Here is a 24,381-nt window from a genome sequence, read left to right as displayed (position 1 = left end):
CCTTCATGATCTCTTCACGTGAGATAGCAGCATCAACCTCAGCCGCATGCTTAGTAAGAAGAGGTTCCCACTAGGCAGCCTCTAAATATGCATCAGTTAATGATTTGGGGCGTGCTACCTAGCATATAGCGTTTAGTAAAAAGTGTGAAAAGCCTGGCATTTACCTTCCTCCCCGTGTATCCACTCTCCATCAGCCGATCCTATTCAATCAATACGGGCTTTGAGCTGGGACTGGCAGAGTGGCGCGCTAAGAGAAAGCCCAGTTTGTTGCCTCCCGTGTAAAAGTGCTGCTTAAGCGTAAGGAGGGCGCATGTTGTTCTATTTGTTCTGTGTCCCCTGAGTTGCCCCTTTAACATAGCTAGCTGTTGTTTGTTGCGACGGGTGGGGTGTGCCTTATTTTGTGGATCCAGGGTGCAAATGTCTGGCGCCAAAATGACCTCCACCAGGCAACCTTACCTCCGTGCCACTATAGCTATTATGGTGATTACCCCTCGTAGCGTGGCTTTGAACCCGTCCCATTTAGTGTGCAGTGAAGTGCCATTGTCGGTGTTGTGTGTGAAGTAGTCCTTTCTACCTGTGCTGATGTCATTGTGTGAAGTAGTACTTTATGCCTGCGCAGATGTCGTTGACGTTAGCTGGGTCACGCAAGAGGGCTGGGGGAAGGTGCCATTTTGGTGCACACCCTGATAGGTTGGGGAGGGTGACCAGGACAAAGCCACATGTGCATGGTCTGAGATTGATATGTCATATATTTCAGTGCTATCTAGAGAAAGGGGGTGATCAAAACATAGTCAATGCTGGGAGTAGTTGGCGTGTAAATGGGAGTAGAAAGAGTAATTGCGGGAGTCCGGGTGTTGGTGCTGCCAGTTCTTGTATGGTTTTCTTCAATTGAGCCGACATGGTGTCGACCCCTTGGGAGGCAGTAGTATGATGGTCGAGCAAAGGCTGCCAATCCGAGTTAAGGTCACCTTCCACCACTATGTCACCCATGACTCCACCCAATTGGTAGTTTAGGATCTAGTGAATATATGTGTCCTGTCAAGTATTTGGAATATATATGTTCAAAAATGTAAGCTTTTGAAGATTTTGGGAAAGATGTAGCCTGAGGTATTAGCCTTCGGGGTCACGCATTACCTTGTAAAAGGATAGTCATGAGCTCCAACCAGTGAAGGAAAGGCTCCCATTTGGGTCGGGTGTGCCACCCCCCAGGGCGGTTTGGCATCAATGGGCAAGGAAGTAGGATAAATCCCCAAAAGCCGAGTGAGTACTAGAAAATGTTGGGTACGAACCCCCGAGGGGTAGCGTGGGAGTCTGAGCCATGGAGACACACCTATAATGGGTAACAATAATGAAAAAGAAAGAAATAAACATTAAACAACGGCCAACAGGGCCCAACTGCAAGGCTCTGTTCCCTTGGAGAGCAGCGGAGCAACTCCTACTTTACTTCAGGCTGAGTCACCCTCAGGGAAGGTTGAGCTAGGGGGCCAGACCACATCTGTCCAGAGTTACTGTGTCAGAGATTTGTGACTGGACGGGCTCTCTGGACTCCTGGTCTGTGCCACAGCCATAGAGTACAAATTAGGGGCACAAGAGGAGAGTGTGTGGGTAGGCGAGCTCCTTGTAAGACTCAAGTGGCAGGGGTCAGGGAGTGCCCCCAATTGAGGAAGGTGAAGGGGTGCGGTCAAGGCTTCACAGGTGTTGAATTGTCGTCTTTTGCCTCATCTGCACAAGGCTTCTTGATGTGGAGGCCCACGGTCTGCCAGGCAGGTTTCAGAGGTTTCCTAGGAGATAAGGTTTCCCTGTCCAGGACCTCTTCAGAGTCTGCATCTACGAGATTGAGGAGCTTTCTAGCTTCCGAAAGGGATCTCCCAGTCAAAGATGAGGGCAAACGGGTAGTGATATCCTGGCTGTGTAGGTGGTCCATGATTGGTAATAAGTCCTTTCGATGATGAAGGGTAAAGGGGGAGAGATCTTGATACAATTGAAAGTTATAGTCCTGAAAACTCAGATTGGATGACTTGTGTACCACCGTGAGTATTGCTTCTTTCTCGGTGAAATAGTGGACCCTCACTAGGAAGTCGGAGGGTGTGTTGGGTCCCCTAGAATCAAAAGCCACTGTGTGAGCATGGTCCGGAGCCAGGACTGGGCCCCAGCATGCCCTTTAAGAGAGTGGAGGAGAGTCACTGTGAAGGCCATGATGTCTGTTCCTTCTGACTCTCTTGGGCTACCTCGGACACGTAGATTATTTTGTCAGCTCCGGTTCTCAAGGTCTTCTTGTTTGGATTGTAGTTATATGTTCTGTTGTTCCAGGGCATTCACACGTCTCCATAGGAGACGCCTGGTCCTCCGATCTAGCATCTACTGTGCACTCGAGGTCATCCACTCAAGTCTCAATCTCTGTTACTTCTCTGCGCACATCTTTAATACACGATTTGAGGTCGTCCTGAAGAAAGCGTGTTAGGATGTCCTGTGTGAAGTTCGTCGGTGCAGGGGGGTCATCCTAGGAGTCCAAGGCCCGTCCAATTTGTCTATTTCCATTTTAGGTGCCTTATTGCATAGAGAGGAGAAGGAGTTCTGCTTTGCAAGTTTGTTCCGTGGCTTCCTGGGGGGCCCAGGCTATACACCAGAATAAATCTGGGCGGTCGCTGTCCCAGGGCCCCAGGAAGTGCTATTTGCGGGGCCCTCATGACCCAGTCCCCCAGTACCAAAAGTGGCACTGCAAAGAAAGGCAAGCAACCAATGGCTAGAATGCCAGGATATAACAGGACATGTAGATGGGACCTCGTTTTCCTGGAGGTTAGGCTTATCGCTTTCCTTTATGCATCCCAGTTGAAGGTCCAGGGGAGCAAGACTGTTTTATTTTTGTTGCAAATTCTTCACTTGAAAGAAAGGATCAGCAATGTATCATTAGTTTTTTTCAGCGTTTGTGCAGATGTAAGCCAAAACTCATAGTAAGGTATTGTTAATGAATGTACAGACTTGCTTATTAACCCTGACAGATGACACCAACACACCCGGCCTCCTGGAAAGCATGAGCAACAAGGCTTCCAACAACTTGTCATCGACCCCACCCACGTTGCAGGACACACGCTCGACCCCATTTTTATGTCCAGAGACAGAGTCAATCACAACCATATCTCACAGTTCACCTGGACCAGCCAATACAGCGTACACTTCACCATCTCAGGATCTACCAACACTGACACCCTGTCCCCCAGCTCCACAGGCAGAAACAGGAAAAAGGTACCAGAAGACCAGTAGAATAAAACTCAATTCTGCCCTTCCAGACACATCACCTGATCTAGAATAGGCTGCGAAGAACTTCTCCCAGTGGATCACGGAATGCGCCAACACAATCCCCCCCACCCACTCACCGCCAAGCCAGCCAAACCAAAAGTACCAGCTAGAAGAGCCAGCTGGTTCACTCTGGAGGTGAAATCCTCTAAATGCAACTGGTGTCAACTAGAAAGGAAGTGGCATACTAGGAAAAGACAGAAGACCATACTACCTTTAAAACAGCACTCTACCAGTACCACGCCTCCTGAGAGAAACAAAGAAGAACGCTCTAACATACTGCATAGAATCCAACACAAACCCCAGCAAGAATGAAGGAATCCTCTAGCCCAACATCCACCGGGAACTATATCACCCCATCCAAAGATATACTAGAATCCTACTGCAACTCTAACATACATCTGTAATCCGATACAAACCTCATGGTCCAGGTAGAGGGCAAAAAAAATAATACAAACAATAAACAGTAAGTATCAATTATTTGTTATTTCAACTATTCAGTATAGTATCAGCAATAGAAACTGCTAAAATAGAAATACAGACACACCTTTTGTGTCCACACACATCCAAGGCACACTCACGCAGAATAAAAAAAACATATATGTCATACACAGACGTTCTTCGAGTACAGCCCAGTAATAAAGCTATTGTACACTGTAATCACTGCTTCCAATGTAACATGCATAATAATTGATGCTTTCTTTTTATCCAGACAGTTTTATCACAGTTCCATCACAGAAATGAAATTACTATTATTCAATTCAATATGTCATTGAGAGTGTACTCTAAGAAGTCTTCATTTATCAGTTTTTGCAAGCTCTCATCTGACCACAAACTACGCTTGTTTCGGCGCACACGTTCCTTCTTCAGGAGAGACACCAAATACCAATATTCTGCAAACAAAATAAAACACACTTAATTCTATGCCCTAACCTGTACCAAATTTGCCAGCATAAATACAATATCCTGTTGTGGTTTGTAGCCTATTCGACAGTTTCCACCACCAACTTGTTTTAAGAGATGAACAAAACTGAAAATGAAAAAATAAAAATAAATACATACTCCCCATAGCCCCCAGAAATGGCACTGATAAATTATGCTTCTGCACCCTACACATGCTCTGAAAGATTTTCACGTGGCTCCCAATCAACACCAGAAGGACTTTCACTCAAGCCCTCCTCACAGGCAGGCTGATCTATGATAATACCCTTTATGTAGGAATCACTGCATGCCTCCTGAAGAGACCTCCCCAGATGGGCTCACATCACCCCGCACCTCAAGAAGCTACACTGGCTCCTGATCCAGAAAAGATGCTAGTTCAAGATGTTGACCCACGCATAAAAAGCCCTGCACCATGAAGGACCACATACATCAACAAATGAATGACCTTCCAGCAACCGACCAGACAAGTACGATACGCCTCCCTCTTCCTCTCAGACACCCTCCAGATCTGCAGATCCAACAGCAGAGGATGCTCCTCTCACCTGGCTGCCAAAGCCTGCAACGACCTTTCACTGCACCTCAGGAATGCCATATCATTCTGGGAATTCACAAAAGTACTCAAGACATAGCAGTTTGAATGAACAGAGGACTATAAAGCAGTGCCTTGAGACCCTCACTGGTGATTTTCCATGCTTTATAAATCCTGATTGATTGAGGTAGCTTTTTAGGGCAAGTTAGAGGTATGGAGGATTAACAAAAGGTTTAGCAAGGACCTGTCTGGCCAGGCTGGGCTTGAACATTATAATTTGATATTTGCAAAGCTCAATACTGACCATTTTCAAGCCTGTTGGAACTGATACCTATTTGCAGAGGTTGCTTAAAAGGGCGTTCAGAATGTAGATTAGGCATCCTCCATCTTTCTGGAGGTTGCTCATATTGTAACTTTAAAATAAAAAATACTAGATTTGTTAGTACAGGCAGTAGGCAATGTCTTTGAAAGAATACAATTACAAGAGTCATTGAGCAGAACAATTTCAGAGCCATGTGCAGAAATGTTTACAACAAAAGGAGTAAATGAAGCATTTAATGCAACAGTTACAGGAATGCTGTCCAAGGTGGTTCCGAAAAAAAGAGTAGAAGCAGCATTGAACAAACTGTTAGCAGGATTACATAGCATGAAGGGAGTGACCAGAGGTGTATGGAAAATGAAGGATATATGTCTGATAATTGCTAGCTATCTTACTATAAAGCACAAGACAGGAATACTGAGAGCAGCTGCTGAGGAAAGTATAAATATTCCAATCCAGAGGATTTCAGCAACAAGATAAGCAATATAACAAGTGCCATCAAGTAAGGCATGGATTAGTAGAAATAAATCAAAGAGCTATTGCAGAGAGCAGAAGAAAGGAAATAGTGAGTCACATGAAATTGTTTCTTAATGACTATGTTTGTGAAATTAAAAATGGGCTTTCAGGATATATTACGGGTGATCATTCCACATGAACTGGATGGATCTGCACAAAATGAATATTTAACGTCATTCTTAAAATTTAAGTTCCTTGTTAAAATATGGGATGAAGAGTGTTTTGGGGTGTAATTTTTGTGAACCTCCAAATTTGGATAACGTTTGTGTGAGTTACCTAAGAGTGCTGGAGTGCATATTTTATAGCTGAAGCAAGCGGTTATCCTACTGTACCAGTTGTCAGTATGTAGCCACTGAGGAAAGCAAGAGCATGGGCGATATGTTCATGTTTGTTCATATCTGTCAGATATCTCGCAGGAATGTGTAGGGCGGCTTTCTGTGGCGCTAGCAGCAGCTCCTCCTCCGCAATGCAGAGGATCGTTGCCTCACTGGCTAAGAGCCAGCAGCTGAAAATAGAAAACAATATTTTGTTTCAGTTTTCAGCTACTGGCTCAGCTGAGCCAGTGTGTGCAGGGAGGGGCGGGACTGGGCCTTTAGAACGGGGGGAGGAGGAGTGGACTGACTCCCATGCATTGTTTGAGTGGCAGACCAAGCCACTCAGACCAATACTAGTCCTGCTCTCATACTAGGTATAGCTTGAGAGCAGGGCCAGGATTGCCTGGAAAGCCTGTGCTGGTGTCCCAGGAACTGCTGGGACACCGTCAGGAGAGAAGAGGAGCAAGGCGATCGGTAGCATTGACACAGGTACGTGTTTATTGTTTTATTCCCGTCCAGTCCTTCCCTGCACCCTCCCATGAGGATTGCGGTGGCTGCCACTTGGACCTAGTCTGCTTTTGGAGACCAGTGAGGAAGGCCAAGGTGTAATTTCAATAAGTGGCATAGGAAGTGTGCTAGTGGCCCTGCTGCAAGCAACAAAATTACCTCCTCTGTTCACTGAATGGATGGCAAAATACAGCCATAATGGGGTTTTAATGGCCCTCTATGTTCTCTGGGCCCTGGTGCTATTGCACCTGCTGAACTATTAATAACTATGATTCTGATCAAGACAGGAAATAACAAGGGTTCATATTGCCAAGCTGTAAGTCTTGCGCAGTGTATGTAATTTAGGCGTTTTAGGCTTCTAGATTCGAAAATCTTGCCGAATTAGCAAATGGCTTAAAAATGCTTCTGGAAGTGAAGGTGTTCATCTATAAGGAAACTTAGGGATTTGAAATAAACAGTGAGAGGCAATTTATGATCTAGGCAAAGGCATGTGTGAATTGACTGAATTAGCTTTAAGTTCAATAGCAAGGTTTTGAACTCTCTTGATGGTGCCCAAGTGAGAGAGGAATGTCAAAAAGTAAGCTCTGTGGCTTGGAGGGGTAGAAGTATAAACTGCCGGTAAGTATCTGGTTGCCGTTGCAGATTTTTTGTTTTGTGTCAATATACAGGAATGTTGCAGGCAGTACTATCAAAGTTAACTAGTGACAACCTACTCTCAAAAACAATTGAAACATTTGGCTAGCCATTGAATATTCTCTTTGAGATGATTACAGAGAGAGATGTGGCTGTCCTCTACTTACTGGATGACTAAAAGACCTTGGTCTTTGCTCATGACTCTAGGGTCAAAAACTATATGCACTACGATGTTACATTACACAATTGAATTTTTTTGTACATGGTTAGTGTGATCTTAAGGCTTATGATTACCAAGTGGGTTCTGCTTCACTACAAGTTATGGACCAAATTCAGTACAGACACTGTTGGGCCCATTTTGTCTTTTATAGTTTAGAGCTGAAGAAGCTGGCTAATGTAGTCCCCGCTCTTGGTTTTCCATAGGACATATGTAGACTGCCCAAATTTCACAGGTACTACTATTTAATCAGGGAAAGCATAAATTGACAATTATCTTTTCGGTTATTTTTTGTAAGTAGGATCAAGGAATAGCTTTGTTATAACAGAGCTCACTAGCCATTCTTAGCCAATTGCTAGACATACAAATTGGAAATACTTGCAAAATGTAGCAGGCTTACATTTAAATGATAACTAGTATTTTGATCATGAAATCTTGACGGAGTATCAGAAGGCAGCAAAATGTTTTCGCCTTTGATCCACCTAAAGCAGGTGTTATTGAAAAATCATCAGTGATGAGTCATCCATAAGGAGTTGTGAACCATCTACCTTATGACACTACTAACAAGATTGTCATGGCCCTAATCTAGGGAAGGAAGAATATGGTACACCCTCACTATAGTGCATGCAACATAGTGCATGACAGTTGCCCTGAGGGTGTTTCTGACTCAGCACAAGCATTTGTGCTTTTGAGCATATCTTGAACACACACTATTGAGCTGTTCAGCAGCTTTTGCTCTGTCTTCCTGGAAAATTCCATATAGGCTATGAGCCAGGAGACCAAATTTAGGACATTGGTACCAATCAGGTGCCAATGATTTTTTTTGCAAGGTATGGATGCCTAAAGATCAAAAATATGTGCTAGCAAGTCATCACTCTGCCTTTTGGCCGATATTATTGGATTAGCAACCATAACCAAAAAAAATAATGGTTTTCATATTTTTTATAAACAGCATACACATTCATCATACTATGTGGAAAAATAAATCTAATTCCACAAGATTGGTTACATTCATTATAATTTAAAAATAATTGTGATTATTAATTGTAATAATAATATAGTAATTAAAATAATAACAATACAACTCCATTGTATTCCTCATATATTTAAATAGATTATATACATACTTTCCACTTACAATTTCAAATAATAACAGTTGTCACATCTTATATAGGCAATGTTTGTCATGAGTGAACATAAACACAATTATATCATTCACATTTGTTCATCATCCTCTTCTGAATAGTTGTAATCATTCTCTGCATCTATTTGATATTCACAGGTGGGAAGTCTTCACATGTCAGTGCACTTGAGGTCATTTAGAAAGCAGACACATGTTGGCAGTTTGCAGTTCCTAATGTAGTTGCAATCTACTAGATCTAGCACAGCCTGCAGTGCTGGATGCTGCCCCATCCAGTCCACTACCAGTTGCTCTGCTCAATTTAGTTTTTCCAACTTCCAACCTCTCCCAATTGGCCTAAGTGTCTGTGGATCATTCGGAAGATATCTTTTGCTTAAGGTGCTTGATAATTTGCACATACAGCATGTTTCGGCAGACAGTCTCTGCAAGGTGGAAGTTGCCGGCACCTAGAGAAACCTAGCAAACCTATATCTTTTTGGAAACTAGACGCCTTGGGGATTTTGGAATGGAGTGACTTGTGGGGCTCTCACCAGGTTCTGTTACCCAGAATCCTTTGCAAACCTCACCATTTGGCAAAAACACACTTCTCTCAGATTTCGGTTCTGCAAAATTCTGTAATCTGAGATGAGCAACAAACTTCCTTCCACCCAGCATTCCCCCAAGTCTCCCAATAAAAATGGTACCTAACTTGTGTGGGTAGACCTAGTGCCCCTGACAGTAAATGCCCCAGAGCACATCATGGACACATCACATTTTCCCCAAAGAAAACTGACCTGTTTTTTGCAAAGTGCCTAGCTGTGGATTTTGGCCTCTAGCTCAGCCGCACCTAGGGAAACCTAGCAAACCTATATATTTTGGAAACTAGACACCTAGGGGAGTTCAGAATGGGGTAATTTGTGGCACTCTTAGGTTCTAGTACCCAGAAAGTTGGCCAAAAAAAACATTTTTTCCTCACATTTCGATGATGGAAAGTTCTGGAATCTGAGAGGAGCCTCAAATTTCCTTCTACACAGTATTCCCCCAAGTTTTCCGATAAAAATGGTACCTCACTTGTGTGGGTAGGCCTAATGCCCATGTCAGGAATGGACCACACAACGGTCAATGTTAGTCCTTCTATGAGGGCAATTGTTGACCCTGGGGTGATCCATTCCTGACGCAGTAAGTAGGTACAGGCACTCAAGTGGAGTAGTGTTTATCAGGACAGGTGGGGAAACACTGGGTGGCAGGAATTCTGTGGATCCCAGCATATTCCTGTAGTTTGTGTGACAGAAATGAAAGAAAAAATAGAGTTTTTATCCAACATTTCACTTTTGTAGGGTTTTCTGGGTAAGAAAATCTTGGGGAATCCACACAAGTAACATCTCTGTGGACTCCCCTGGGTGTCTAGTTTCCAGAAATGTCTAAGTTTGGTAGGTTTCCCTTAATGGCTGGTGAGCCCGAGACCAAAAACACAGGTGTCTGCCTTACAAAACCAGGTTCATTTGTGCTAGATAATTTTGATGTCTCCACAATACTATTTGGGCGGTGGAATTTGAGGCTGAACAAAAATGGGGAGCTACCAAGAGAGCACTCTCTCTGTGCTTGCCGCAACATGCACCTGCTCTCTGGGTTGGGCTAACCCGCTATTGTCCCGCTCCACAGACTGTGCTTGCGAAGTGACAGCAGGACTGTACTCATCAATCCCTCAGAATCACTGGAAGAGGAGTTGTCAGAAAAATCACTCCCAGAGTTGGCGCTATTGCGCTATCCCTCAGATGCCGTCTCAGTATCTGCTGTCTTAGTCTCTGGTCCTACGTCAGAGCTGTTCTCTATAACCTGAGTTAGGACTTGAGTAGCAGTCATCCAATGAGAGACCATCTCTGCTACTGGCTAAACTCTCACTCTAAAACACTAGCCTACGTCGACAGTCACAAAACTGCTGGTGGGTGTGTGTGTTTGTGTGTGTGTGTGTGATGGGTGCAACAGTAAAGGTCAGTCACCTTACCTTCACTTCTTCCCTCAATCAGCATGTTCTCTCAAGACGCTCAAACAACAAAAAAGACACATTATTACTTTACCTTGCCACATACCAATCGTCACAGTCTTTAGCACCTATGGCACCCAGTCCAACAATCATTATTGGTGCTCCCATTCCCATGACCTCCTCCTTGGATTCCCTCAATACCACCCAACAAAAGTGCCCTTCATCTCTCCATAGCCCCAACTCGCACATACATTTCATTTATATTATAGCGCAAGTAATGGCTTGCTTTTTTGACGCAAATTTGGCGCAACCAGAGTATAAATGTGCCACTTAGTATGGTTTATCTGAATTCATCACATGACACATTCTATTATACCTTCATCTCATGTGATTATCTACTCAGTCCCTATCAATATGAACTATATCAGCTTTCTACATATACTTACTTCTCATATAACATATAGTTACATAATGATGGGATACATTAATGGGAAATAAAATCTCTACCATCCCCGAAAGTCCCTTAGAGACATTGCCATGGTGAGGGTGCGAGTCATAGTTACCTTAAGACATAAGTTATAGTTACTTGAGCTTAGTCTAACTGGTGAATTTCTAGGGTTTTGTCTGTTTCAAAAGTGTTGCTAACTATAACATCCCTGTAAACTTTGTTTTTTTCAGTGATATATAAGATTTTTGATTTTAAGGTAAGTTTAGGTTTTTCGGCGATAAGGGAATTTTTAGGACTTAGGGTGGGTATGGGTTTTTTGGTGGCAAGGAAATTCTTAGGGTTTGGGTGAATATGATTTTTTAGGGTGGTAAGGGAATTTTTAGGGTTTAGGGTGGATATGGGTTTTTGGGTGGTTAGGGAGTTTTTTAGGGCTTAGAGTGGGTATGGGTTTTTTGCTAGTAAGGAAATTCTTAGGCCCATATTTATACTTTTTTTAGCACCGCATTTGCATCACTTTCTGATTCAAAAGTGGAAAAAACATACAAAATATAATTGTATTTTGTATGATTGTGCCGCTTTCATGTAAAAAAAATTATGCAAATGCTGCCCTAAAAAAGTATAAATATGGGCCTTAGTGTTTTAAGTGGATATTGTTTTTTGGTTGGTAAGGGAATTTTTAGGATTTAGGGGTGGGCATGAGTTTTTGGGTATAATTGAACGTTTAGGGTGAGTATGGGTTTTTGGGTGGTAAGGGAATTTCAGTGCTTAGCGTGTGTATGGGTTTTTGGTAGGTAAGGGAATTTTTTATATTTAGAGTTGGTATGAGTTTTTGGGTGGTAAGGGAATTTTTAGGGTTTAGAGTGGGTATGGGTTTTTGGGTGGTAAGGGAATTTTTAGGTTTTAGACTGGGTATGGGTTTTGGGGGGGCAGGGGATTTTTTAAGTTTTTGGGTTGTACGGGTTTTTGGGTGGTGAGGGAATTACGGGGTGTAGGATGGGTATGGGTTTTTGGGTAATAAGGGAATTTTTAGGTTTTAGTGTGGGTACGAGGTTTTGGGTGCTAAGGGAATTTTTAGGTTTTTGGGTGGGTATGGTTGTTTGGGTGGCAAGGGAGTTCTTACGGTTTAGTTTGGGTACGAGTTTTTGGGTGGTAAGGGAATGTTTAGATTTTTGGGTAGGTATGTATTTTTGGGTAGTAAGAGAATTTCTATGGTTAAGGGTGGGTATGGGTTTTTGGGTGGTAAGGGAACTGTTAGGGTTTAGGCTGGCTAGGGGCTTTTGGGTGGTAAGGGAAGTTTGGGGTGATAAGGCATTTGTTTCAGAGTTCAGGGGTTGTTAGTTAAAAGGTGTGTCTGTGTGCGTATATATATATATATATATATATATATATAGATATATACATAATAATATGTTTGTATATTGCTGAAACATGAATATATAAAGAATTATATACCTTTACCACAGAAGCCTTTGCATAAAAAAGCAAGTATTTCACATGTGTGTATTATATATATGTATATGTTCGCATGTAGATAAAAAGGGTTTATACTTACATTTCTGTAGTAAAGGTTTTCATTGGAAAAGCAGGATTTTTGTAATATATTTTGTTGAAAAAACTTTTCCTTGAAAAGGCATTTTCATAATAATGCTTGCTTTATAAAAACATTTATTATAATCGCATTCAGTATTCCATCATACATTCTCTCTGTATGTGCAATGTGAATGCCCAAATACCTGAAACTCTCAGTTTCCTAAGGATTCTCTGTCTCCGAAAGATCCTCTACCAGATGCCCAGCTAGTCTCCCCAAGGAGAAAAGAATTGTCTTCTGCTTATTCACATTGAGGCCCGACACCCTCCCAAACTCTTCCACAGTTCCCGACAACATCAGTACTGATCAACCCAGGAGGCTTAAATAGACAAGGGTATATTCTACATACATAGAGACAATGTGGAGAGAATACCTTATTCGTATACCCAACTCTCACGGACCTGGCGGAGGCACATTGGCAGGGGTTCAATTTCAAATGCAAAGTGCAACGGGAACAACAGGCAGCCCTGCCTCATGTCCCTCTGTACCTTAATAGGCTCCAACGCAATGTACCCCATCTGGGTTCTCGTGAATGGGCACATTGTACAGTAGACATATCCAGGCAGGAAACCCTACCTCATTCCCATGCACTGCAGTCCCTCCCTTAGGTGCCCCCAGCTTAAGATTTTAAAAGCCTACTCGATTTGAAGTGCCGCAAGTGTAGTGTCCACATCTGTCCCCTTAACATTGTGCATCATGTGAGAAAGGCGTCGCAGATTCATGTGCGTACCCTGCCCCAACATGAACTCACACTGGTACTCAGCGACTAGATGAGTCACAACTCCTCACAGTCATGTCATCACTATCTTCAACAGCAGTTTCGTATTCACTCCCAGCATCAATAGTTGATGGTAAGATCCTGGGTCCATTGATCCTTGTTGGGTTTGGGGTTCATGACTGTGGAATAGGCCCGGTAGTACTCCACAGGAGACCATCCAGACCAGGGCATCTCTCACTAGACATCTCACAGAAGGCAGTTGCTACTTCCTCCACACCTATCTCCCCCTACAACACCTCGCTATGGGTGCCCGTAAGCATAGGACTCATAACCTGGCCACCGAAGGCCCCAGTCGCTTTTGGAAACTCTGCTGCGAGCTCTCCGCACACCTCCCCCATGTCCTCCCGAACAGAGCCCTAATCCCGATTTGGCTTGCCACAGGTGCCCCATCAGGGCAGACTAAGGACAGTATCAAGGAGAGGGTGTGCTCCCTCTTCAGCAGCCAGGCCAAAATGCAGCCCAATTTGTCTCCCTCCTTGTGAAGTCTCTGCCTATACTCCCTCTGGGTGTGGCAATCCAGTCTATTCCAGAGCTTCCCTACTCTTCACTGCACATCGAGGAGCTCCCCTTCCACTGGCCTCGATCCACCCAACATTGCAGATGGCTCAGTTCACGTTCCCCATCCATGTGTTCCCACTCCAGTCTTCATCTAGTACCCCCACGCAAGATAAGCATCCACCCTGTCACACTAGTTTTAGGGCACTCCATTCCTTAGCCCTGCAAGCTGTCTAGCCCCGGTTGGAGTCAAAATACCATGACAGCATCTTCTGTAGCTCCTCCTGAAACATTGGATCCTGCAGTGCCTCTAGCTAGAGGCTCTGCAGTGGGACAGCTAGGTGCCTCTCTAGGAGCCCCAACTCCAGGTGGATGATCCGGTATAAATCGGGCTTGATAGCGCACACTCTGGACATGTTGTGCGCTCCCATCTGCTACCAGGAATCTCGCCAATCTACTATATGCCCCATGAGCCAGAGTGAAACAGGAAAACTCCCTGAGTTTGCTCCAGATGTCCCTGCAGCACACACGCTCCATTACCAAGGTAGGTTTGGCCCTCATGTGTGATTTAGGGCCAGATGTAGGTAGACAGCAAATTGCGAGTTGCAATTTGCGAGTCAGAGTGACTCGCAAATTGCAACTCGCAATTTGCTATGCAGAAAGGTGTCTCAGACACCTTCTGCAACTCGCTATGGGGTCGCAAAGACCCACCTCATTAATATTAATGAGGTGGTCGCAGTTTCCGACACCATAGCAAGTCTGGGCACTCATGGGGATGATGGCCTGCTGGAGATAGCAGACCACCATGTCCGTGACTGCTTTTAAATAAAGCAGTTTTTTTTTTCTTCTATCTGCAGCCCGTTTTCCTTAAAGGAAAACGAGCTGCACATAGAAAAATTACCGAAACCTTTTGTTTCGTTTTTTTTTCCAGAGTAGGCAGTGCTCTGAAAAAATAATTTTGTGATCATTCACAAAGGGGGACCCCTTCCCGTTTGCGAATGAGTTACCATCCACTTCAAGTGGATGGTAACTGCGAGTTGATTTGCAAATCAAGTTACATCGCGGTGCGAGTCGCAAATAGGAAGGGAACACCCCTTCCTATTTGCGAGTCGGTTCCGACTTGCAAAATGTGTTTCTGCATTGCGCACGGGCATTAGCGCCTCGCAAACGGCGTTTTTCGCCATTTGCGAGGCGCTAATGCCTTGCTACATCTGGCCCATAGTTACTGTCCTTGGGGGTGTCGGTCTTTTATTCTATCCAGTATACAGTTGAAATCCCTGGCCCAAATAATTGGCAACCCTACATATGGGAGCAGTTCCCCCTTAGCAGTATTAAAGCACTCATGCTCATCGACATTGGGTGGGTATACAATAAGAAAACACATTTCCCCACTCATCCAGGGTGCCACACACCAGCACAGAGCACCCCTTATTGTCTTCCTTGAAACCACGGAGTTGAATGGGGCCATGCAGCACCATCCAGATGGAAACCCTTCTAGCATAATTTGAATACGTAGAGGAATACACTTTCCCCCTGCACTTCTTCTGTAGTTTGAGTTTCCGTCTCTAAGAGGGGTGTTTCTTGCAGCATGGCAATCCTCCACAAATAAGCATTCACTATCATTTAATGAATGTGTTGAGGCTAAACCCTTACACAGGACTGACACTGTAGTCTGCGTGCAATAGCGCACACACTATTTCGAAGCCATTTTCACTGCACTTCAGTAACTTATAAGTCGCCTGTATGTCTAACCTTCACTTGCTGAAGGTTAGGTGCAAAGTTACTTAGTGTGAGGGCACTCTTGCACTAGCAAAGGTGCCCCCACATAGTTCAGGGCCATGTCCCCAGAGTTTGTGAGTGCAGGGACGCCATTACACGCATGCACTACATATAGGTCAATACCTATATGTAGCTTCACAATGGTAACTCCGAATATGGCCATGTAACATGCCTAAGATCATTGAATTGTCCCCCCCATTCCAAATTTGGTATTGGGGAGCCAATTCCATGCATCCTGGGGGCTCTGCCATCGACCCCCAGTACTGCCAAACCAGCTCTCTGTGGCTTGCACTACAGCTACAGCTACAGCTACTGCCACCTCACAGGCAGGGTTCTGCCCTCCTGGGGTCTGGGCAGCCCAGTCCCAGGAATGCAGAACAAAGCATTTCCTATAAGAGCAGGGTGTTACACCCTCTCCCTTTGGAAATAGGTATTACAGGCTGGGGAGTGGTAGCCTCCCCCATCCTCTGGAAATGCTCTGAAGGGCACACATGGTGCCCTCCTTGCATAAACCAGTCTACGCCGGTTCAGGGACCCATCCTCCCCTGCTCTGGTGGGAAACTGGACAAAGGAAAGGGGAGTGACCACTTCCCTGTCCATCACCATCCCAGGAGTGGTGCCCAGAGCTCCTCCAGTGTGTCTCAGACTTCAGTTATCTTGCTTTGCAAGGTGTATGGGCACTCTGGAGGGCTCCGAGTGGTCAGTGCCAGCAGGTGATGTCAGAGTCCGCTCCTGATAGGTCCTTAGCTGATAAGGTAGCCAATCCCCCTCTCAGTGCTATTAAGGGTCTCTCCTGTGGGTTCTCTTGAGATTCTGCTTGCGGTTTACTTCAAGAATCCTCTGCAAACTTCAGACTCTTCTGACCTCGGATCAACCGCAGCCTACTCCAAGAAACACTGTAAATGTAACAAAGTGTCTACAAGAGACACTTTTCTTCAGCAACCTCCGCACCAAGTGAACAACTGCAACAGTTTCCACAGTGTGCACGCTCTGGGGACTCCCTGTCTTCATCCTGCACCAGAAGGACTGAAGACATCTCCCGTGGAGTGACGGAGTCACTCCCCTGCTCCAAGCAGGCACCTTCCAAGATGACTACTGGTACCCTGGGACTCCTTTCACAGCAACAAACTTGCTTCTAAGGACACAGAGGGTGGACATCATTGACAGACTGTCCTGAGGTCCTGCTGATGCAATTTGGAGGAGGTTAGACCTTGCCTCCCCTGAGAGCGATGGTACCTCTGTGTACTGCGTCTTCTTGCCTCCTGAGGCCTCTATGCACTCTTTGCAAAATTCCTTCATGCACAGCCTGGCCCTGGTCCCCACCACTCTATCCTGTGAAGCACAACTCTGAGTTGTTCTCCGGCAGTGTGGGATCTTTTTTGTTGTGCTACATCAACTGTGTTTTGCACCTCCTTTGAACCTGGATCCTGCAACTCCTGGGGGTGCTGGTTGGTATCCTGAGGGCTCTCTAAAGTGCAGAGAGACCCTCTTCCTCCTCACAGAGTTGAGGCCCCCAGGTCCCTCCTGGTCCATCCAGTGCCATTTATTGCAAAACATTCTTTTGTCGTAGCCAAGGCTTGTTGGCGACTTCCAACACGAAATTTCATCTGCAGCAATCTTCACGCCATGGGACATCTTTTGCATCATGCAGGAACCCGCTGGCATCTTCCTTGGGTGCAATTCTGCAGTCATCGACTAATTGTGGGCTCTTCTTTTGCACCCTCTTCTGGGTTGGCAGGGGCTCCTGTCCTTCCTGGAACTTATTTCGACTTCTGGACTTGGTCCCCTTCCTTTGCAGGGCTTCAGGTCCAATAATCCAGCAGTTGTTCTTTGCAGACTTGGTTGGCTGCTGCAAAATCCCCAAAACAAGGTGTAGTGTGTCCTAAGGAAACTTGCAGTACTTTACTCCTGCTTTTCTGGGCTTTGGGGTGGGGTAATTTACTTACCTTTACTTTATTCTTACTCTCCCAGTGATTCTGCACACACTACACTTGTCTAGGGGGGGGGGGGGGGAGTTGATGATTCACATTCCACTTTCTTAGTATATGGTTGGTGTTGCCCCTAGACCCATTTTTTATCAATTGCATTCTATAGCATTTCCTATTGTTTTCATTGTCCTATGACTATTTACTTGTCTAATTTTGGTATCTAGTGTATATATTGTGTATAATACTGACCTCCAGAGGGAGTATTGCCTCTAAGATATTTTTGGTACTGTGTCACCCAAATAAATTCCTTTATTTTTGGTAGCACTCAGTATTGTCTTTACTTGTGTAGAAGCTGCTAGAACACTACTACTTCACTAATAAGGGATAACTGGACCTGGTATAAGGTGTAAGTACCCAAGGTACCCACTACAAACCAAGCCAGCCTCCTACACGCAGTGCTCCCTTACCTCTGTTGCACTTCTTCCCTGTCAATCGGTTACGGCATTGTCACTGTGGCCAGACTCGTGGCTTCCCTGCCATTGGTGCTGGATCCCTAGCCTGACGGACTGCCTATGGTTAAATATCCTGGCAATTATTATTCTGGGTGGCCCTCTGCGTGGTGGGGGGTGTCCAACACTGTGTGGGCATGCTCAACCACAAAGATTGGGGAGAGGGTGTCCTCCGGCAGCACCTTACATGTCCACTTCTCCAGAAAAAGTTCTGGGGTGCAGCATGGTGATCGGCCTTCTGTGTCATCCGTGCGCATTTCCAATTTTTGTATTTGTGCCGTGAAGGCAGCGACAACAGACTTAAGGGTAAGCACCTCCTCTTGGAACTTGTGTACCCGATGTTCTGTTGCCACCTTTCGGAAGCCCACCCACAGTGGATTCACATCAATTGAGGCAGTTTCAGTTTTAGCTTGCACTTCTGCATCCAGAAGCCTCAATCACTACCAGCATCTGTGCCCCTGTTGGGCCATGTAGCTCATGGAATCCCCCCTGTAATCCGCCAGAGGGGCACAACCTGGCCCGGTGGCCATTAATTGTTCCATTTTTGTCTGTTGGGCACCTCATGTGACTCTGTCCTTTCCCATCCTCAGGTGGCTCTCATGCCCATGTACAGACACAAGTCACAGGAAGGTCACAGCACTATCTCAGCTAGCCGTCCAGAGCTCAACACAACCTATCCTAGCCAACCATGTAGACCCAGCAAGTCCTAGTACAATTCTGAGAGTCCCATAAGTCACTCCATACGCGTGTCAGAAATGTGCTCTGCAGAGGGGACTCCCATACTGTTGTCAGCCTCTCCAAGGCTCTCATCCACACTTCATCTGGATATCCCACTTGTCTTGCCTCCAGTGACCCAGGTTCACCAGTCCTGCACAGTTGTTCTTCAGCAATTCAAAGTGGGCTCCAACCCCCCACAGCAGTCCATATGGCGGCCTCACAAAATCCTGTCAGGTGGGGAGGGGTGAAAAGTGAGCAGTAACTGCTTCAGCAGCACCACATTTCCCATCTAGGCGTAGTCCTCATCTGCCGCTGTGCCCCTCTGTGCTACCTCCAATGCTACCTCTTTATGAGTCCTGGTCCCAATGCAGAGCTATGCCTCCTCCTTTCTCATTCTGCTGTGGCAAAGGTGCTCACCAGCTGTAGGGTCACCAATGCAGTAAACAAAAAGCTGGGGGCCACACCACCCCTTCAGGTTGTCCAACCAAGAACTGGACCCTCCACCCCAGTTCCTCGCAGACACGGTCTGTGTCCATGGCACGCCATCTCCAGGAAACCTGCTGGTGGAGCATCCACTGCACAGCTACACCATGGCACCTGCAGATTGAGGCCTCAGACTTTGCTGCAGGAATGGCTAGAGCTCGTCCCCGCAAGCACAGTGGCCGCATTCTGCTATTTCTTCTCTGGCATTCTGCCCTGGGGGTGGTATCTTCTGCCCAGGCATGGCCGTCACTCCTCCTCACAATGTCATGGATTCACGGCCTCTGTTGAGTAGCACAGGCCTGGTCTGGTCCAGGCAGGGTGGATTTGGAGAAGCACCGTAAGCAATCGCCCCCACCGCAACAGTTCAGGGACCCTAGGGAGGACTGTTGGGCCTTTTCACCAGGTTGCGCCTTCCTTTTCAGGGCACCACCATGATGTCAGCCTTCAAGGCTCCATCACTCAGCATGCCCACACAGTGATGCAGCAGCTTTCCAGTGAGCAGAGCCAGCCCCGGAGGCATGTAAGATGAGACCCATTGTCTCCAGCAGCCATTGCTGCCATACCAGACAACTGCAGTGTTGCAAGAGTATTCTGGTGGGCTGGCAGCTCCCATTTAATGCTGGCTGCGGGACATCTTGCCAGCCACGCCCCTCCTAGCACCCCGATATTTATAACAATGAATACTATTGTAGAAATTGGGTCTTTAGTTGGAAGAAGTATGATCCCTGTCCAAGTAGGGATCACAGTCCTATTCAGGGTAAGTCTCAACACAAACTATATTATCCTGGGCTCAACCTCTGGTAGTTTGGCACAGAGCTGGCAGGCTTAACTTAGAAGGCAATGTGTAAAGTATTTGTGCAATAACTCATACAGTAACACAATGAATACACCACAAAAAGTACTCCACCCTAGCTTAGGAAAAATAGATATTATTTCTCTCAACAAAACAAGACCAAAACATCAAAAATCCAATATGCACACGTCCAGATATCACATTTCTGAGGTTTAAGTAATTTCTAATCCCTAGAAATCAATGGATGTATCTCTAGCACCAAGTGCTTGGGATGTGTAAAAAAAATAAAGAAACTGCAGGCCACAGTAAATTAAATATGCCAATTGTGTATATAACAATGTTACCATGTTTAGGGGGATCACAAGCACTTTAGCACTGGTCAGCAGTGGTAAAGTGCGCAGAGTCCTAAAACCAGAAAAAACAAGATCAGAAAAATAGAGAGGAAAGCAAAAAGTTGGGAGAAGACCACTCTAAGGGTGTCAGTTCTAACAACTATGTAAAACTAAGGGATTTTTCAGTGTTGTCACGTATATGTATTCTTACATTTTGTATCACATTTGAGCACTACATCATCTACACGTGTTTCACCCGTGATTACATGTGATTTGCCAATATATAAATACATTTGAATAATATACAATTGACAGAAAAACAAAAGTAGTTGATTGTTGTTTCTTCTAGTCTCTAGTGTGATGCAAACATTTGGGCCCTTATTTATACTTTTTGCCGCAAATCAGCGCTCGGGCAGATTTGCGTCAAAAAGTTTACCGCCGGCTAAAGCCATTCCAACGTGCCAGCCGGGCACCTTATTTATGGAATTACGTTAGCCGGCGCTGCGGCCTGGTTAGCCTCAAAATAAATAACAGTAACCAGGCAGCAGAGGCAAAGGGAAGACTGGGGGTTGTGTGCCAAAGAATGGTGCAAGTCAGGTTAGAGTCATAAATATTGGCTCTAACCTGACTTGCGCCATTTTTTGGCGCACAACCCCCATGGAAATGACTCCTGTCTTAGCAAAGACAGGAGTCATGTTCCCTGCCCAATGGGCATGGCCATTGGGCACAGTGGCATGTAAGGGGGCTCAAGTTAGGCCCCCCATACCACTTTAAAAAAATATATACATATACTTACCTGCACTCACCATGGATGAGTCCCCCCCATCCTTGAATGTCCTCCAGGGGTGGGCGAGGGTGCAGGGAAGGGCACCTGTGTACTGCTTCCATGGTCTCCCACCATGGAAATGAGCCCACAGATCCCTTAACGCCTGACCTGAACCAGGCGTTAAAAAAAAAAACTGCACAAATCCAGCTGGGGGCCATGTGTTAAGGCCCGCCTCCTCCTGTGCTTCATTTTGACGCCGGAGGATAAATAAGGTGCACATGCCTTAGAGTCAATTTGCATGGGAACGCCTACCTTGCATCTCATTAGCGCAAGGTAGGTTTTCACGTACAAAAAATGACTCAAACTCCATAACTTTGGCGCTAGACGGGTCTAGCGCCAAAGTATAAATATGTAGTTAAGTTCTGCCCAATTTGCATTAAAAAAAATTACGCAAATCTGGCACAGAGTATAAATATGGGCCTTGGTGTATGAAAATTTTTTGATGGCATTAACTAATGGACTCCTATAAATCACTAAGAGGTCTCCAGCCTTGAATGTGTCCCATGGGATTGCTCTGTGTATATTTTATGTTGACCCCAGTCTCAGTGGGCATAAAGGGTTGTCCTTGTTTCCAGGTATACGTACAATCAAAGACTGTGCTGGGCAAATGGTGGTAGTCTCTAACTCGGTGGCAATAAACACCATTTGCACAACACAGAGTGCTATATATATATGCTATAAATATATATATACTTACACTCACATACATATGTGCATTATGCATTGTGGGATTGCACAAGCATTTGAGGCATGTTCACGGTTGTTTGATGTATCGGTTAGATGAAATGTGTTGCAAAGCATTTGTGCAACATCAAGACGTCATACATTGTTTCTCCCATTTACATATCATTTGTCCAACAATGTTTCTAATACCTCAAAGAACATTTTGCCAAATTCACATCAGCACCTATGTCAATTTGGTAAAGGAATGTTCGGCTCCTACAATCCCTAACGGGGTCCCTAGTACCCCAGCATTTATCTTAGAATCATGATCTCAGGGGGCCATGAAGGCAACAGCATGAACAGGTACATTCTGAAGTTTTCACTGCTGGGAGTTTCCTTGCTCTCTCATACGCAAATTATGTAATTGGGGCCAAGAAGAGTGAAGCCACCTCACTCTGTCACGGCATTTTAGTGAATCAACAGCAAGGCATCAGAAACATTTGTATTGCATTTTAAGCGAGAGCTTTCCTGTAACTAGGGAACCAAAGTCCATCAATTTCACTAACTGTTAGGTGCAATAGTATTGAGGGTGTTGGGGAACAATGCAGACCATGCAGGGTTTGTGTAGCAAAACCAGACAAGAAAATGTGAAGAAGAGATGGGCATGGGGTGCTTATTTGCCAATACATATTTTACTGCATCGTTATGGTATTTACTACTGTGCAATTTTCAGGACTCCAGACTAACATGATGCTGTCAGTAGAGCTGTTTTTTTTTTCAAAATATGTGGTCTTGTAAAATAGACATAATCTTTCTCTACTTTAATCTGTTTTTTTTCTAAACCTTCACATAATTAATCGTTTCTTGCATTATTATACTTTTTTATCACCTCGATCAATATTTTGTGATGCTGTGTACTCCTGGAAATGATGTACTATGTAAGTGATGGTCTGCCCATGAGAAAACGTTCTACATTAATAAGCGGTTATGGGTGCGTTGCAAAGATATTCTCCATTAGTAAACGATGGGGGTATTAGAGAGGCGGTTATGACAAGGACAAGATAATGAGTTCATGATTTCTCTCCATAGAATACTCTGATAGCCTTTCAGGAAAATTAAGGTTCATGCTTGTTTAAAGAAGGCTTTTGTCTGACTTGCAGCTTTCGAAATAGACACATTGGCAGTAGCAAGACAATATTGAATAGCTCTTAGAAATAATTAATTTTCATGAGCAGCCTTTATGGCATCCATTTATTTGTGGTTTTTGTACATCCTGAAGGAGGCCTAGATTGACCTCAAGAGTGCTGAACAATGTCAAAAAGCAAACACTATCTCAAAATATGAGATGTTCTACCCTACCTGGGAGAAAAGGCGTATACTAGTTAATATGCGACACACCTGATAAGTTCACAGTAACCATCAGGCCCAGAATCCAGTATAGAGACCACACTGTGGCACCGTGTGTGAAATGGTATGAATAGATTTAATAACGATTATTCCTTGAATGCAACTTATGCAGCACCGTGTCAAAGATAGGGCTTATGGTAAAATAAGGATAGGATCATGTGGAAATAAACCGCAAGATAGCGATATTAACATGTCAGAGATCTGTGCGCTGCAGCTTTCACTTCCAGTAGTGCCACAGGAGACAAGTGTTTATAAGCCAGTAGGTCTGAACACAGCGATAGCACATTAAAGCCATACGTCTGTAAAAAACCAAAGCAAGTCTGTATTGAAGACTCCCCTTTATTACAGAACCGTTTTTAAGGTCGAGCGCGTAAGCGCTCTGGCTCTTGTTGTAATCTCTCTGTGGGCTTTTAACAATGCCCATGTCACGCTGATCAGTTTAGTTGGTTTGTGGGCTTGCCTTTTAAAATTCACTTGATTTCAGTTGTGAATGGCATGCATACGTCATGCCTTTCCCGTTGTTTAGCCCTCCTCAACAGCACCGGTAAACTACTGAAAACATACGAGGCTCCATGTTTTCCGCATTACTTATGGACTACTTTTTATTTTTATTTCATACGCAGCACGACCACGCTGGGCAGTAATTGAGCACTTTACATGACATCAACTATGTTACATAAAAAAAATGCATAACTGTGGATACGGTTGACTGCGAGCGAACTTCTGTTTCCTTTTGTGTGCTCCTTCACGCTCATGGCATGGTGCTTTAAATCAGCTCACTTATTTGAAACTGTATTACTTTTCATTTTCAATTTATGTGGCAAGAAAAGACCGGTTAGGACTTTACAATGCTAATAGCTCTAAGTCGAACAAACGGGAGACCCATTACATTGCAAATGCTTGTTTCTAGATGAAATGAAGGCAAGGCAACCCTAATAATAGTACCTGTTTTGTTTCTATGACATTTAAAGAAGTGTAGGAGGGCCCCTTTCCACTCGGACTTCATTTGACAAGAAACAAAAAGAGGACTGTCATGAAGGTGCTGGAGACTTAAATACAGACCGCCTTTCATTTGTAGCACAAAGAAAGATGTGATGGCAAGGGAAGCCTACATAAATATTAATTTGCAACCCAATTAAAAAAATATAAAAATATAAAAATGCCAGCCCTGGAGTCACTATGAGAAGCCTCTTGCTGGAGCTGTTAGTGGAACAAGTCACAATACATAATGGAGTAAGGGGGGCACAGGAGGGAAGAATT

This window comes from Pleurodeles waltl, chromosome 3_1, assembly GCF_031143425.1.
Source record: "Pleurodeles waltl isolate 20211129_DDA chromosome 3_1, aPleWal1.hap1.20221129, whole genome shotgun sequence".
NCBI lineage: Eukaryota > Metazoa > Chordata > Amphibia > Caudata > Salamandridae > Pleurodeles > Pleurodeles waltl.
Note: the sequence above shows the minus strand (reverse complement) of the source record.